Below are 16,073 nucleotides of genomic sequence, written 5' to 3' on the forward strand. Positions count from 1 at the left end.
GAGTAGCCTTGTGGCCTTTTTTTTTTCCCCTTGGTTTACTTCACTTCCTTAAGGAATCATCTTGGTTTTTCACTCTTCCTTTCCACAGTTTTTCATAGGTGATTAGCTGGTGCGAAATGGGGGGAAAGGGAGAGGGAAATGGTCCCTAGAGAGCTGATAAATTCAACACAAATTCAGCCATGCAGCAAAGGTCTTATTCTGTCTCTTATCTGGGGAAGTTTTCATATTGTCATGGAGGGAAATGCACGTGCACACACATATACACACATCAAATGAAACCCTCTCTTCGGAGAAGCCAGCTACAGGAAATTGACTTATGCACAGGAACTTGCTAATCTCTTTTGTCACATTTGGATTGTTCAGCTGCTTCAGTCACCACGCACACTAAACCCAACCATCTTGGGTTGGATTCTACACCAGCCCAACTCTCAAAATTTTAGCTCTTCCAATGTGAAACAGTTATATTCTTGGGGAGGAAGAAAAGATTGATCCTAGAAGGAAATCATAGCAGTGAAAGGGCTTGGGCGGCTTGTGTTTTTACTTACCTGCACCGAACAAATTTGACTTCTGGGGTCAGTCATTTTGTTGTCAAGAAATTTCTTCGGCATTCTACAACAGGTAAGAGTTTTGCTTCTTCAAAAATATTTCTTCAGTGTTAACAGAAATCTCTCTGACTTTATTTAGCTTTTACAATAGGCTCAACATAGTGATTTCCCTGTTCTACCTGTTGTGAAGTATGGAACCACATTACGTGGGCAAGGGGAATTGCTCTGATATCCAACTACCCCCCACCCCTGCCCAAGTCTAACAAGGTACCTATAGTTTTTGAAACATTAAAAGTTATAATAGTTGGCTTTTGGGTTTTCCAGATATTCTCCTAGAGAATTCATATGCTTTTGATTGGCAATGACTGAGCTCAAATATTTGGGTAGTTTAAATATCACCCAATGTTTGATGAAGTAAATCCAAAGATCCTCTAAGTTGTGCAAATATGAGTTTTAAAATTTTCTAATTCAAAAAAGAAACAGAGCAAAAATCCAAATGATGTAGATTCGTATCTGGAATTCCTAGCTTGTGGGTTTCACCTATTCCCAATGCTAACGTCCTCTTTTTCTAAAAGTGATATTTGATGTATAAGTACATATTTTTAAATTAAATTAAATTAAATTTAGTTTTTGAGGTGGTTTGATTTGGAGACATGCTGTGAGGTACCAGCTGGTAGCCTGAGTTGTAACTAAATAAAGTTTGGGAAATCACTGGTTTTGGGTTCTTTATTAAATTAAAGCTGGCATTGAAATATTCAAGTAAACAACAAGTAGTTGATAATCATTATTGATTCTAAGCTGGTGCCATGAAGGATATAAGAGAAATGTAAAGAATTCTCTATTTTGAAGGATCCAGTAGACGTGGTCAGAACTAAAATTCAGGAAGCAGTGCAAGATGGGAATTAAGGGATGGATGGCGTGGCCACAGGCTGTAAGAGTTATAGGAGTTCTGAGAACGAGATTTGTGGGTAAGCTGGAGTAGTCTGAAAGACATGGGCCTTGGAAAGATAAGAGATTTTAGTAGATGGAGAAGGAGAAGTTTGATTCACACTGGATGGACTGTGTGGGCAAAGGCACAAAAGTGAGACTGACTAGAAGATGACCAGCCCAGCTAAGGAAATTGACCTGAGATAAGATGAAAGTTTGTTTTACACATTGGCAGGAAATAAGCTTGGAAAATTAAGGTGTAGACAGGTTATGGGGGACCTTGAGAGGCTGCTGAAGAGAAAAGACTACAACATTCCGTGGTTGTCTAGTCTACACCATTCTGTGGTTGTCTAGTCTTCTTATGCCTTTGAGTGCCTCCTTCTCAGCTCTCACAGCTCTAACAGAATTCCACATGAGATCCTTGCCCCTTCATGCTTGGAGCTGTTTCATGCATCTCCGCATCTGTGATCCTCCACTTGCCCTCCCTCTACTGTTTTCCCCGAGTACATTATTTATGTAGAGAAAGGTTTGTGTGGTTTAAGGTACCTGTAAGACCTCTATTTCTGGTTACTACTTGTTAAGGAGGCCCTTCAATCATCTGGTAATTCAAGTGGCCTTCCTCTTGGGAGGACAAGTTGGTTGACCAGTTACAAGCAAGTCTCCATTCTTCAAAAGTCAGATCCCAAATCCCATGAACTATATGTTACTTCCTTTGCATGTCTGAATGAGAGGTTGTGGATATGCTGCTGCTCTTTTCCTAATGATTCCGAGCACTTTTTTTCCCTGGACTATGAAATATCTGCATCCACATAACAACAAAATCACAGTACGGTGAATACAAAGCCAGACTTTGAATCCTGGTGCTGTTGCTTCTGATTCATGAGAACCTCGGACATGTTATTTAACTTCTTCAATCCTCATATTTTAAAAAAATCTGTAAAGTAGCTCTAACAATAAATGAAAATATCTACTTCAGAGGATTGTTGTAGGGATAAAAGAGATAAAAATATGTAAAGCATTTAGCCTAGTGTCTGGAATAAAATAAACTCTCAGTAAATGTAGCTATTATGATTCTTATCAAGGCTGGGGACACTAGAATGAAGATGGTATGGTCCCTGGCTCGGGAACAAGATCTCTCTAAGGTGACTTTTTAAATGCCAGTATTCCTTTAAAAGGAAAGTGGGGGTGATAAGTAGAGGCTGGGAATTAATATTTTTTGAGCACCAAGAATAGGCTAAGGACAGGGTTAGATGTTTTATAGCGATAATGTATATGATAAAAGGGAAACAAGATTAGAAACTGGTTTTTTTAAGCCTTTCCATAGCAAATTCTCAGACTTAAAGGACAACTCTCTGAGTGACTGCTGTGTTATTTGTGGGCATCTGTGGCTGATGCTCTCTGAATGCACGGGGTGGTATTATAGAGTACTTGGAATTAGAGGCGAGTGGGTGACTCTTCTTCCTTGGCCAGTTTAAGTTAAAATTTTTTTTATGATATCTTTTAATTTTAGTGCTAACAAGGCACAACTAAAAATCCACTTCTATTTAGGAATTGGGACCATTTTGACAATGAGTGCCCAGAGTGCTTATTTGAGTTCTGGATGCTTGGGTCTGGATGAAAGCCAAGATTAAAAAGCATCCTGCTTTCCTGTTCCGCTCTCCAGATCAGAGATTCCTTTGAGTTAGTAAGTGCCCTTTAAAAATGCAAATATGGCCGGTATGTTCGTTATGCAGGGGATTCTCAATTATACATGCAGATTACTTTGGCCAAATCATAATACTGTTTTTCTTTCTAAATCCCCATTAATATCCTAAGGGAGGAAATTTGGAGGCTTTGTGTGTGGAAATGGGAGGACACAAGTCAGGATAGGATGCCAAAGTGGATTGTGCTAGAAAGCAGCCTGGCAGTATTGAGTGCTGGGCTGGGCAGTGAAGGGGTGGGGCGGTCAGAGAGGGAAAGAGTGAATAGAAGGCCATGGAAGGTGCCAGAATTAAGGCTCCTCCTCTGAGGCTCTTCAGTCATTTGACTCCAACAGCTGCTTGAATGCTCCGAGCAACTTCTTGATGCCTTACATAAGTTGTCATACTGTTCCTGGATTTGGACCATTGTTCAAAGACAGTTTGATTTGTCTAGTTCTGGCCTGGAACCATAGTTCCTCAAGCTGGTTGGACATCAAAACCCTTTGGGAAGTTTTTCAAAAATATCAATTCTCATGTCTCACACCCCAACCCTGGAGTGGGGTCCGGGAATCTGTGTGATAAAAGTACAAATTTATTTTTCCCCCAGTTGACTTGGAGACAGTTGTTCTGTAGGTGAACTTTTGGGAGCCATTGATCCAGAACTCTCCTAACAGGGCCCCCAGCACTGAGATGGTAAGTTGAGTAAGTGTTGAAATGAGGTAAAATGATCTTCCCTCTATTGTGGATAATATCGTCACACAAAAGCATTTTCCTTTGTTTTGAATTTATTTCTCAGGAGAATTTCTGGGAGTGGGATGATTTGGTCAAGGATATGAGCATGTTTAGAGTCTTTGTCAACCATATTTACATTTTAACATGCAAATGTAGGGCACCACTTAAAAAATTCTGAAGTGTTATAGACATGTAGAGGCAATTCAGTCTCACTCAGGGAAAGCCCAAAGAAGGGAATTTGCTTTCACGTGAGAAAGTGCCAAATTACTCTCCCATTTCTCTTTTCCAGTAAAACAGAATACTGATGAATTACTTTTGGAAGAAAATTTCAAAGCATTACAGAATGCTCAATTTCTTAGGTCATAAATTGACGTCTTCTTATCACTAAACTTAGTTTCTTGTAAACCTGAAGTCAGCAGTGACCTCTTCCCCATTTCATAGAAAAGAAAACCAATGAAGGGAGTGGTTAAGTAACATCAATATGGTTTTCATCACATTTGCCATGAGAACTACGTATAATCATCCATTCAGTCATTGCTTGAGAAAATAAATGATTGAGTAGTTTTTAATAGGTGACCCATGGAAAGACACTAGTAAGGTGAATGCATGAAGAGAGCATTATCCATATTGGAGGAGGGTGGGCAGAATGAATTGACCCAGATAGACCTCCTGCTCCATCTTTTTGTTTTTTTGTTTTATGTTTTATTCATTATGCATTATCATAATCTGCTAACCTAAAAGCATGGTTATTGCTTGTGGCACAGAGAGAATCAGGTGAATTTTCAATGGCTCCAATGGAAAAAAAAAAAAAAAAAAAAGACGTGCTTTTGCAAAATATCAAGTGAGATACACACTGTGGTGTGCGGGAGACTGCACTTGCTTACAAGAGCTGATTGTGATATTTCCAGAAATTTTGCAAGCCAGGTGTTAAACACAGTCACTATTAAAAATTAAATTCTGTAAATCACAGTTAAGTAAATTATATTAAAAATAAAGGTAGGGCCTCCCTGGTGGCGCAGTGGTTGAGAGTCCGCCTGCCGATGCAGGGGATACGGGTTCGTGCCCCGGTCTGGGAGGATCCCATATGCCGCGGAGCGGCTGGGCCCGTGAGCCATGGCCGCTGGGCCTGTGCGTCCGGAGCCTGTGCTCCGCAACGGGAGAGGCCACAACAGTGAGAGGCCCGCGTACAGCAAAAAAAAAAAAAAAAAAAAAAAAAAAAAAAAATAAAGGTAATACTCAACACTCATTATTCCTGATTATTTACCACATTTTTACTGTCGCCTGTGCTTTTGAAGTTATCTACTCCAATTTATCTGTGTGATAGGAATATTATACAATGATGTGCTATTAAGTATCTCTTTCCAACTTTGTATTCAGTGAAACTGGCCATGGCATGAGTATTTATACCACAAAAATTGGCAAACACTGTCAACCAGGCTCTCCACACTTTTTTTTTTTTTTTTGAGGAAAGCCTGTTGAATAAACATTTACCAGAATGACAACGAGGAAATGTGCAAAATACAATCATGGCAACTTGTCAAAATGTGTCAAGAGCCATTAAAATGCTCATACTGGGGAGTTCCCTGGTGGCCTAGTGGTTAGGATTCAGAGCTCTCACTGCAGAGGCCTGGGTTCGGTCCCTGGTTGGGGAACCATCCCGCATGCTGCGCAGTGTGGCCACAATACAAAAAAAAATTTTTTTTAATGAAATGCTCATACACTTTGATCCATTAATTCTACCTCTGGGAATTTATTCTAAATAAATAATTCAAAGAAGGGAAAAAATAACATGCATGAACATATTCACTGTATTGTTATTATAACAGAAAAATCTGAAAATAACCTAAATATTAAGCAAAAGCGATCTGGCAGCACTAACTGTGTGGAATATTTTACAGTCATTAAAGGTCATAATTAACAGTAGTTATGAAAATGTATTGGATATGGTGTTAAATTAGAAAATCAGGATTACAATTTTCACTTACATTCTGGTTTCGTTATGAATGAGGATTAAATGTGAGCATAAAAAAATAAAGCATTTGGTGTGTTAGAATGGTGAAATAGTAGAATTTTTTTTACTTCATGTATTGTAGAAGTGGTGTGTGTGCATTAAAAACTATGGAGAAAGCCTGTAAATAAGTGGTCTTAAGTAGTTTTAATATTTAAGGGGATGGCTAAGGGGAAGATTTGTGGACCAGATGGGGCTTGCTTTCGACATGCAGATGTGTACTGTGAACCCTGGGCAGGGCAGGGTATTGTAAAGGGAGTTAGCATCTAGGCAGTCTTGAGTGGTGAATGCTAAGTAGGTTTCGTTAGGGCAGCTCAGGAAGAAAGAAGTGACTGGCTGCCTTCGGAGGATTTGCTAACGCAGTCGGTGGAGATTGAGAAAGAGCCCAGAGAAAAGCTACCGTTGAAGGCCGGAGAGAGAGGAGAGAACATTTCTTAGGAAGAGACAGGGAGATGCTGATCTCAGAGCTGAGCCAGATGGATGTGAAAATAGTTCCATTTAGATCCCAAAACAGTAGGGCTCAAACCAGAAAGAAAATGATTCTTCTAAATCATGCGTTCTCGAATCTCAGTGTGTTTACCTGTGTGTGTCGGGGGTGAACCTGTTACCTTGAGGCTTAGGATCGAAGGGCTTATGATGTAAAAGAGGTATGACAACAGAGAAAGCCCAGAAGGGACAAGTTATTCTGTTAAATCTATAGAAACAAACTAAAAACTGGAGACTGTTCTTATGATACTCCTTAAAGGGGAATATAGTTTGTGCCATAAAATTCCCTTCTGTAGTTAAGTAAGTTTTGTCAGGCATTTGGACCAGCTGAAAGTAACTGTGAACAGGGGAACTACAAGGGGAAGCACAGAGAAAAATGGTTAAAGGGAGAGTCTAGGACCCATGAATATTCTATTTCAAATCATTGGGAGGCGGTAATCAACAATAAACCTGAGTAGAATATGCGGTGCTATGTTCAGAAAACATTTGGGCCTTAGTGTATGATAATATCACATTAAAGAAGGAAAGAAAACCTAATTTTTAATGAAATGCAGTACTTTATATACAGAACTGTAGCACTCAAAATAGTAATAACAATCAGACATGTGCCATAACAACAATGTACGTATCACAAAATAAACATATTGAAAGTAAATGACATCGCAGTAGCAGAAGCCATGGTACTGAGATTATCGACTTCACCTGGCTTTAGAACTTTAGTGACAGTAATAAGCTCTCAAATAGCCTTTAATATATTGGGTTCTTTCAACTTTACACTGAAAACTGTTTAACTTTAAAAAAGATTTCACATTCCCTATCGTCAGGGGCAGTAGTCTCTTGGGACATGACATGATAAAACAAGGACAAATCAACAACCCTTCTTAGCCTTGGAGGCACAACTCAGGGTCTGTTGGATATGCAAGGGTCTGGCACCTGAAGTCAGACCTCCTTCTGCAAGCGCCTGCTGACTGTCCTTTTCCCTACTTTACAGGGTGTTTCATGGACTAATTGGCTTACACTTTAGAGCAGTATTTCCTAATCACTTTTTTGGTCATAAATTCCTTTGAGAATCTGATGAGAACCAAAGACCGTATCCCCAAGAAAAAGAACACGTACAAGAACATGCACATTTGTCATACACTTTTAGGGATTCAGGGATCCTCTGGAGTGTATCCATGGACAATCAGTAGTCCAGAGGCCTCATATTAAGAAATCCTGCCTGAGAGGCTGTCAGTATAACAGAGAGGGCATTGCAGAAATTGAGAAAATGCTGGTTATTGTTGATGTTGGATTTAGCTGCTAAAGAGAAAAGTTGACTCTCCAGTTGATGGCTAAAACGAGGACAACATGGCAGGTACGTGTGTAATTTTATAGCACTGGATCCTCCAGTTCAGTAAACATGCGGAGCTAGAGCTTGTTCTCTTCAGAGTATATATGACTAATGTTCTACGTCCTTAATTCTGAATTATCTTATGTGAAGCCAGTAGCTATTTGGGAAAACATCTCTAAGATTCTATTTTAATGTCCTATTTACTGTCATGTGGTACCTAGTTGCCACAAGAAATGCAGGCAGTTTGTAAATACCAGTCTGGCTAACCCCAGAGTGTAGTGAGTGGTATTCAGTATTGGATACCCAGCCAGGCTGCTTTTAGAGGGTAAAGGCATTAGCCTGTGTGTAATGTGATCGCTTCTGAGTGTAAAATGCTGGTTTTCCTATCTGAAGCTGAACATCTGTTTGGGCCCTGATGACTTTGGAGATAGTACTTTTCCTGTGTAGCCTTTAGACTACAGAAGCCCAGTTGGCCCTCTTCTGTTAATGGGTACTTGACTTGCAGTTTGGGGACCTGGGTCTTTTCGGCTGAAAGCTCATGCCTTTGTTAATCTCCTATCCACTTAGATGGTGATAGGGGCTTAGGCAGGGTGTGAAGATTTGTCCCAAATCTGTCATGTTAATGGAGTGGGGGAGATACAGGATGGGGAGGGGAAATGCACCCAGTCTTCAACTCTCCAGAGAAAAAGTATGTGCAACTGGATAAAAAAATTGTGAAATATGAGTCAGGCTTCTCTTGGTCTGGCATAGTGTAAGAATTATACGTCTTTCTTTGAGGTAGAAAAGGAAAATCTGTAACAAATATATTCAAGTAATTAGTGCGCCTCACCTTCTACAACCATTTAAATTATTGTACACCCATGACTAGGTCTCCTGCCAATTTCAGTTCAATGTATTCAATGTATTTTTCAATGTATTCAGTGTATCTTAATACATTTAATGCATTTAAATAATAACACGGCATCATAGAATCCTCAGTTACAGCCCACAAAACAGAAATATTCCATGTACACCAAAGACCAGTGGCAAACTCCACCCCCTTGTCTCCTGGAGATTGCTTCCCCTGCTTTGGCATTATGTCTAGCAACCTAGTTGCTGTTGTGGGGAACTGACTGGCATGTATCTTGTATCTCTTCCTTGAGGCTTTTCCTTTCTTTCAGAGGCTCCTTTCTTTGGGGCAGGATCCCTGCTTTTCCTTTGCTTTCACCAGTGCTATTCTAACTTCTGCCTTCTTGAGCACTTCTAAATACACATATCTTAACATAAATCTTTTTCTCAGTTGCCACAAAAAATCCTGACTGCCTTTGTTCCAATCTTGAGCTGAAAATGATTTCAGCCATGATTGAGAAGTGTACGAATGCCTGGGATTAGTCCTTCTAACAAGGAAAAGGAGAGCCATATATTTGGATTCAAATTTAAATGATGTCAAACCACTGTCATCAGCTGCAGAAACCCTTAAAGGGTCTAGAAATCCCCTTTGGCATACTTTTTTGGGATAAAACCTGATTTTCCTCAAGCTCCAATAACTTTGGACAGTAACTTGCTGTTATTTACGATGACAGTCTTTCTTTCTCGCTCTCTCTTTCTCTGGCTGTGATAAGGGAGTAGAAGAGGGTGTTGGACGTATATACAGGAAATAGGAGGGGAAAAGGCAGAAAAACCTTGCATGTTGACAGTACCACAACTTCCTACATTTACTAAAATGACACTGTCACTCTTCCTATACACAGAATATCTGGTAATATCAGAGAAATATCTGTAATAATGTTGACTTTAAAAATATAATAGTAACGCATGTTCATTGTAACAGAATGTGGCATATGCCTTTTAACCTAAATATACGTGTATACATTTTATTTATGAGTATTTAAGTTTTTATTAAAAACACCATCATGCTAGTGCTTTCCCTTCAAAATGTGCAGAATCTATAGAAAGGAGCTTAAAGTAAACATTGCTTCTTAATATAAGAGAAATACAGCTGATGCTTAAATGGATCACTTGAATTAATGAAGGGCAAGCAACTATGGTATCTTTTCTGAGTCCCATAGCTATCTTTTTTTCCTTTTCATCCTCTGCATCTCAGGAAAAGTGATTTCAAGATGTAGATTGTGGCAAAGTTTCTATTAACTTCTAGAGCCATGAAAATACATGGACAGTTTTGGCATGGTGGCAGGGAAGTTCTGTGTAACACTTGGACCAAAAGTTCAAAACCCAAACCAATAGTTTTGGATTTCCCCAAGGGCTACCCATTTGATATGTCATCCAGGAAAGACCCAACACACATAGATATGGAGGGAAAAACAAAAGTTTCTCTTCCAACAGGGGCTAGACTCTTGTGGTTTTCAATTTAGAAACTAGATTGTGCAATTGTACTCATGAAAAAAAGTCACCAGCATTTTTAGCTTAAGCTCATGTACAATGTTTTTTTCAGACCTGTGACCAGCCAACCTTAAGAAGTTATATTATCTTAAAGCTCCCTCTGATTTACCATTCCTTTCTTTAGAGGGCTGAAGTGATCATATTTAAAATTCTTTCCTACATTCATGCACGCTATTTGGAGTTTAAATGTTAGTGCTCCTTCCTTTATGTATTTGGTCATGACTGGTTTTATTTCTCAACAGGTATGTAGCTCGTTATTTTATCTACCAATTATAATTACTTCTTGTTTCTTTTGCCAATTTTGAGAGTGCTTAATGATTCTTAAATGCTAGATCTTTAACAAATTAATTACTAAAATGCAGAATAAATAACATAACAAATTCACTTGCCTTCATAGTCTTTTAGAGTTTGATCAAGAACTTTTAAATTATTATCAAGTTTTTCCTTTTCCTATATAATATTGGCTGAAGTAAAATTTATAAATAATATCACCAGTCAGGAAAAAAGAGTTGAATGATCACTTCTGCTCACCACATAATAAGCTTTGTTCTAAATTATTATTCTAAATTACTTTAGATGGCTATAGAAAGGCTTCTTTTCAGAAAAATTGCAAGTAACTGGGCAGTATGAAGGAATAGCCTTAAAATGTTCATATACTGTGACTGCTTCTAAGAAATAGTCCTAAGACAACAGTGTTTTATTATAAAAGCAAAGCTTTTAACACAATGATTTTTTTATAATAGAAAAACCTAAAAATCATTTAAAATGAAAGCCATGATTAAATAAATTATATTTCAGCCTATTAAATATTCATTAAGGTATTTTTTGAAGAATGTTTAATACGTGAGAAAAAGTTTGAGTACAAAATTACATATTTTTGTTTAAAAAGGCCTATATATTTTTATACATGAGTTCAGAATATGAAGGTAGATAAACCAATATGTTAAAAGTTATCATCTAGTGTATGATAAGATTACATATGATTTTTAAATGATTTTTATTTTTCATGTATTTTCTGTGATTTGAGTATATTACTTTTATAATAAAAAAGGTAAAAAATCCTTATTAAAAGAAAGTCAATTTATGGTGTGAGGTTAATAGTGAAGCTAGTAAAGTGATTTTGATGTGAGAATTATTTTGATATTTTGAAGAAAACCTAATGCTTGAAAGCCCTAAGCCTATAATTAAATTTTTTCTCTTAAGATTTAGCGGATCTTTAGATTTAAAGGGATTTTGAGTTTCTTTTATCTTGAACCTTGAAAATCACTTTTAATGAGAGGTATTGGAGTTATTAAATAGGTTTGGTTTATATTTTTAAAACAAAAGAGAATTAGCTTTAGCTAGTATCAGAATTTAAGTAAAATATAAAATATTTGAATGATGAATATAGAGGATTATCTAAAAAATTTTAACATGTGAAAAGATTCCCAAAGGGATCCTTTAAGAAGCACATATTCCTTATGTATCTTAAATATTTAATTTAGAAATAACTGACTTTCAAATATTTTGTAACACATACCTACTAGGCAAATCATTCATTTGGTATAAAGTAGGAAAATTATCTCGTAGACTTTCATGACCGTTTTTCTACGCAGTAATATCAAGTATCTTAAAGTTTGTTAGTTTCAAGTGCTAGATATTAGTTGGAATACTTTATGATTATTTGAAAAGTTGATTAGTTTAGTGAAGGAAAGCATTTTCCTTTTAAACATGAGTGAAATCTCCTATTTGCTTGTGTAATATTCCTGATCACATTTTTTTTACTTTTGTTTGTGTTTTTCTCAGGCTTTGGTTTAACAATAATTCATGGTCATGTCAGACAAGCTATGATTCATGAGACAGACAACATATCAGTTAGCAGTGTTTCAGCTGCAACTTATACAATACCTAATGGTAACTTATAAAAAATCTGGATTCCCACATAAGAAGTCTGGAGATCTGCATTCTGCCACTGGTTCAGTGGCTCAGCGATACTGCCTTTGCAGTTCTCGTGTCTTTCATCATAGCTGCAAGATGGCTGCTGCAGCTTTGAGCCTTGTGCCTCCATCGAGAGGTGTAGAATTGGGTGGAGGTGGAAAGGAAGCTGATCTGGCAATGGCTGTTGCTTTTTCTAGGAAAACAAGAATTTTCCCAGAGATCTCCTAAACAGATATCAACTTTCATGTCATTGCTAGGACTGGGTTATGTGGCCAGGCCAGCTGTGAGGAGGGTGAGGAAACAGGAAGTAGAATTGTTATATAATGGCCTTAGACCATGCATTCCCGACAGGGGAGGTGGTGATGATAATCCCTAAGGGGGAGAATTGTTTATTGGTGGGGAGGAGAGGAAGAAAAAATGATATTACTCTTTTTATGTATATAGCACAGGTATACATACAATACATAACAGACGTAGAGTATATTTATGGTATTAAAATTTCATGAGTGGGGTGATTAGGGAAAAAGTGTCTAAAAATGCTCTGAGGTGGATGATAATGAAAAAAAGGTTGAGAAATAGTGGCGTAGGCCAAGAATGATCCATTGCCTAAGGCTTTGCACAAAGTCCTACAAACAAAATTGGATTATATTATTAATGACAAAAAGAGGCTTGGATATTGAGTAGAAAACTAACAATGCATGCCACAGATAATGTCATAAATTAAATTAAGGAACAACTTACATTATCTTGTAATTGGTGGTCTCTCATTGGATTGTGAATTTCTTAAGAGTAGGAACTGTGTTCTATTCATTTTTGTTTATTAGTACACTAGGCCCTCCGTATATATATTTTGTGTATTGAATGAAACAGTGTTTTACCTAACATTGTTTTACAGCTGGACCAATTACCCCCAGACATTAATTTGAACATATTTCCCCACCCAAAAGCCATCAGTAGCTTCCAATTCCTTACAGGTACAAGGTCTACTTTCTCATTCACATTTCCTACCACATCCTGAACTCTGGTCTGGGGTCCAGGCACACTGATCTACTTGGTCCCTAAACACATCTTTGGTCACAGTCCTCTGTGCTTTTGCACATGCCAATCCCTCTCTTGTTACCTTTCCAACTCCTTTCACCTCGAGACTCTATTCTAGGTCACTCTCTCTGGGAGTCCTTGGGTGGTTCCACTTGCCTAGAAGACCTTTTCCTTTGTCTCCAACCTTTTCAAATCCTTCCCCTCACAGCCTAGTTTAAGTCCTACTTCTTCGCAAGTTCTTTTCAGTGCCCTCAGCCCATGTGTACCTCCATCCTTTTTTCTTTTTTTTCTTCCTTTTCTGTTTTTTCGGTTTTTGTTTGTTTGTTTTTAATGATTCCCATCCTTTTAAAATCCTATTGTGTTTCTGATCTGTTTCACTCTTTGGTGTACCTAATTAAGTAATTAAGTGTACCTAATGTCTTTAGTTGTTAGTTGCCTGACTCAAGCATTTATATCTTGTCTCCACAATAGGCTAAATTCCAGGAGAGCAGGGAATCTCTCACAATGACCAGTGTAGTGCTGTGCATCTAGGAAACAATTAATAAAAGCTGGTTAAATAATAGATAAAATCGATAAATATCAATAGATAAAATGAGAGCCAGTAAGTAGTTGGACATTTTGCTTTCTTTGCAGTTCTCAAACCCACTGTATACTATTTGTGTGGGTTTTTATTTATTTATTTATTTATTTAAAAACTTTTTTTTTTTTTTTTTACTATTTGTGTTTTAACATTAATAACCCAGCACAGCACCATGGGGATTCACTCACAAGAGACAAACCTAAAGGCCTGATTTAGGAGCTAGAAACCATCCACTAGCTCAGTTCTGCCCTCCATTTCCTGATCCTCTCTGCATGAGAGAATTGGAAGCATGGAGGTGTGGTATAAAGCTCAGGGCTTTGGAGTTAACTAGGGTCAAGTTATTAATTTCTCTGGATCTCAGTCATCACATCTGCAAAAAGGGGATAGTATTATTTACCTTGTGGGATAGTTGTGAGGATAAAATTAGGTCATACATAAAAGTGCTTGCTTCAGGATCTGGCACTGTGTAGGCACTCAATAAATGGTACTGTCGATGGCTTGGTTTATCAGCCTGATGTTTTGGGAGCAATATGTCTTTGCTTTATTGAATTTCCCTCTCAATATTCCCCTGAAGAGAAGAAGTCACTTAGGAGTACTTATTTAAAAGGTATTTTCTACCCAAGGAGTTGGAATAAGAGTAGTATCTACATTTCATAATATTTTGAGCCAGAATGAAACCCTCCTGTCTTATGCATGATAAAAGAAGCACCTAGAGGTGAGTAGTTACTCCTAGTTATGAGGCCAATGACAGAGATGAAATTGAACTCAAATATCCTGACTCCTGATTAGGACTTTTCCCCCTTGTCTAGGGATGCCAGATCTAGCAAATAAAAAACTAGGATACTAGTTAGATATTGAATTTCAGATGAACAAAGAAATATTTGGTATACGTATGTTCCATGGCTATTAGTTTAAAAAATAAAAACCCTTTTTAAAGAATAAATAAGAAAAAATAGATGTGAAGGGAATAGCTTATTGGCAAGCTATTTTAATAAGAGTTGAGAACTTGCCTTTACAAGGGGAAAATGGCACTTTGGAGAAGTGAAGGTGTTGATTTTTTTAAAAAATTGTATTATTATAAAAATTTCAGAGCTTCCCTGGTGGCGCAGTGGTTGAGAGTCCGCCTGCTGATGCAGGGGACACGGGTTCGTGCCCCGGTCCGGGAAGATCCCACGTGCCGCGGAGCGGCTGGGCCCGTGACCCATGGCCGCTGAGCCTGCGCGTCCGGAGCCTGTGCTCCACAAGGGGAGAGGCCACAACAGTGAGAGGCCCGCGTACCGCAAAAAAAAAAAAAAAAAAAAAAAAATTTCAGGGCTTCCCTGGTGGCGCAGTGGTTGAGAGTCCGCCTGCCGATGCAGGGGACATGGGTTCGTGCCCCGGTCCGGGAGGATCCCACGTGCCGCGGAGAGGCTGGGCCCGTGAGCCATGGCCACTGAGCCTGCGTGTCCGGAGCCTGTGCTCCGCAACGGGAGAGGCCATGGCAGTGAGAGGCCCGCGTATCGCAGGAAAAAAAAAAAAATTCAAACACATCTAAAAGTTCCCATAAGCTCATCACCCAAATCCAGCAACTGTCAAGATACTGCCATATTTGTTTCATCTTTTTCCCCCTTTGCTGAAGTACTTTAAAGTAAATTCTAGACATCATGTCACTTTACCCACGTATGCTATGCATCTCTGAAATCGAGAATATTTTCTTACACTACCATGTGGCCATTAGCCCACCTAACAAAATTAGCAGTAATGCCTTGGAACCTTCCAATACCCAATCTATAATCATATCTACCTGATTGTCTCCAACATACCTTTTCATAATTGACTTAGTTAATTCAATATTTAAACAAAGTCCATCCATTATACAGTTGTTATGTCTCTTAAGTATCTTTAATGTTGATTATTTTTAATGGCAAAATGAAGTATGAGGAAAGACACTGGTTGATGCCTGGGGGTAGTTTTATTTAGAGTCATAGCAAGTTGTTTGATTACTCTTCTGTAGATAGTAATGTACAAAGACCAGAAGAGACTTTGCAAAGAGCGATGTCATAAGTGATTGTTTATGAGATGATCCATTATGGTAGTTCCATTGCTTTGCTTGCAACAGATAAAAAGAAGGAAAGAAAATGGGGAAAGAAAATACTTGTTTTGTTTTGTTTTTTGGGGGGGTGGCAGGTGATTGTCTTTTTGTGTGTTTGTGCTGAAGCTGCTTCACATGTAATTTGAGGATAATAGTATAATAATTCTTACTACCCAGATTGTGAAGTTCAGATGAAAAGCTGTCTGAGAAAGCTGTGCTTAGATTTGTAACATTGTTTCTCCAATTTGACTGTGCTTCTGAGTCATCCGAGTACTTTAAAAACAGCTTCTTTGGTTCTTCCGAGACTACTGAATGTGAATGTCCCCATGAGGGGCCCAGGAAAACATTTTAAACAACCTCTAATTTTGATGATGCTCAAAT

General features: G+C 38.2%; 1 protein-coding gene across 1 annotated transcript in view; it reads left to right on the top strand.

Annotated features, from left to right (window-relative positions):
* The first annotated feature begins 365 nt into the window (after positions 1–365).
* The window catches only part of RHOH (ras homolog family member H), a 37,427-nt gene continuing 21,719 nt past the window's right edge, over positions 366–16,073 (top strand). The window contains exon 1 of the mRNA XM_082607850.1: positions 366–618. The gene's annotated coding sequence lies outside the window, so the exon portion shown is untranslated. The remainder of the gene's footprint in view (positions 619–16,073) is intronic.

Source organism: Mesoplodon mirus, assembly GCF_964341445.2.
Source record: "Mesoplodon mirus genome assembly, chromosome: 2".
In the NCBI taxonomy this organism is placed as follows: domain Eukaryota; kingdom Metazoa; phylum Chordata; class Mammalia; order Artiodactyla; family Ziphiidae; genus Mesoplodon; species Mesoplodon mirus.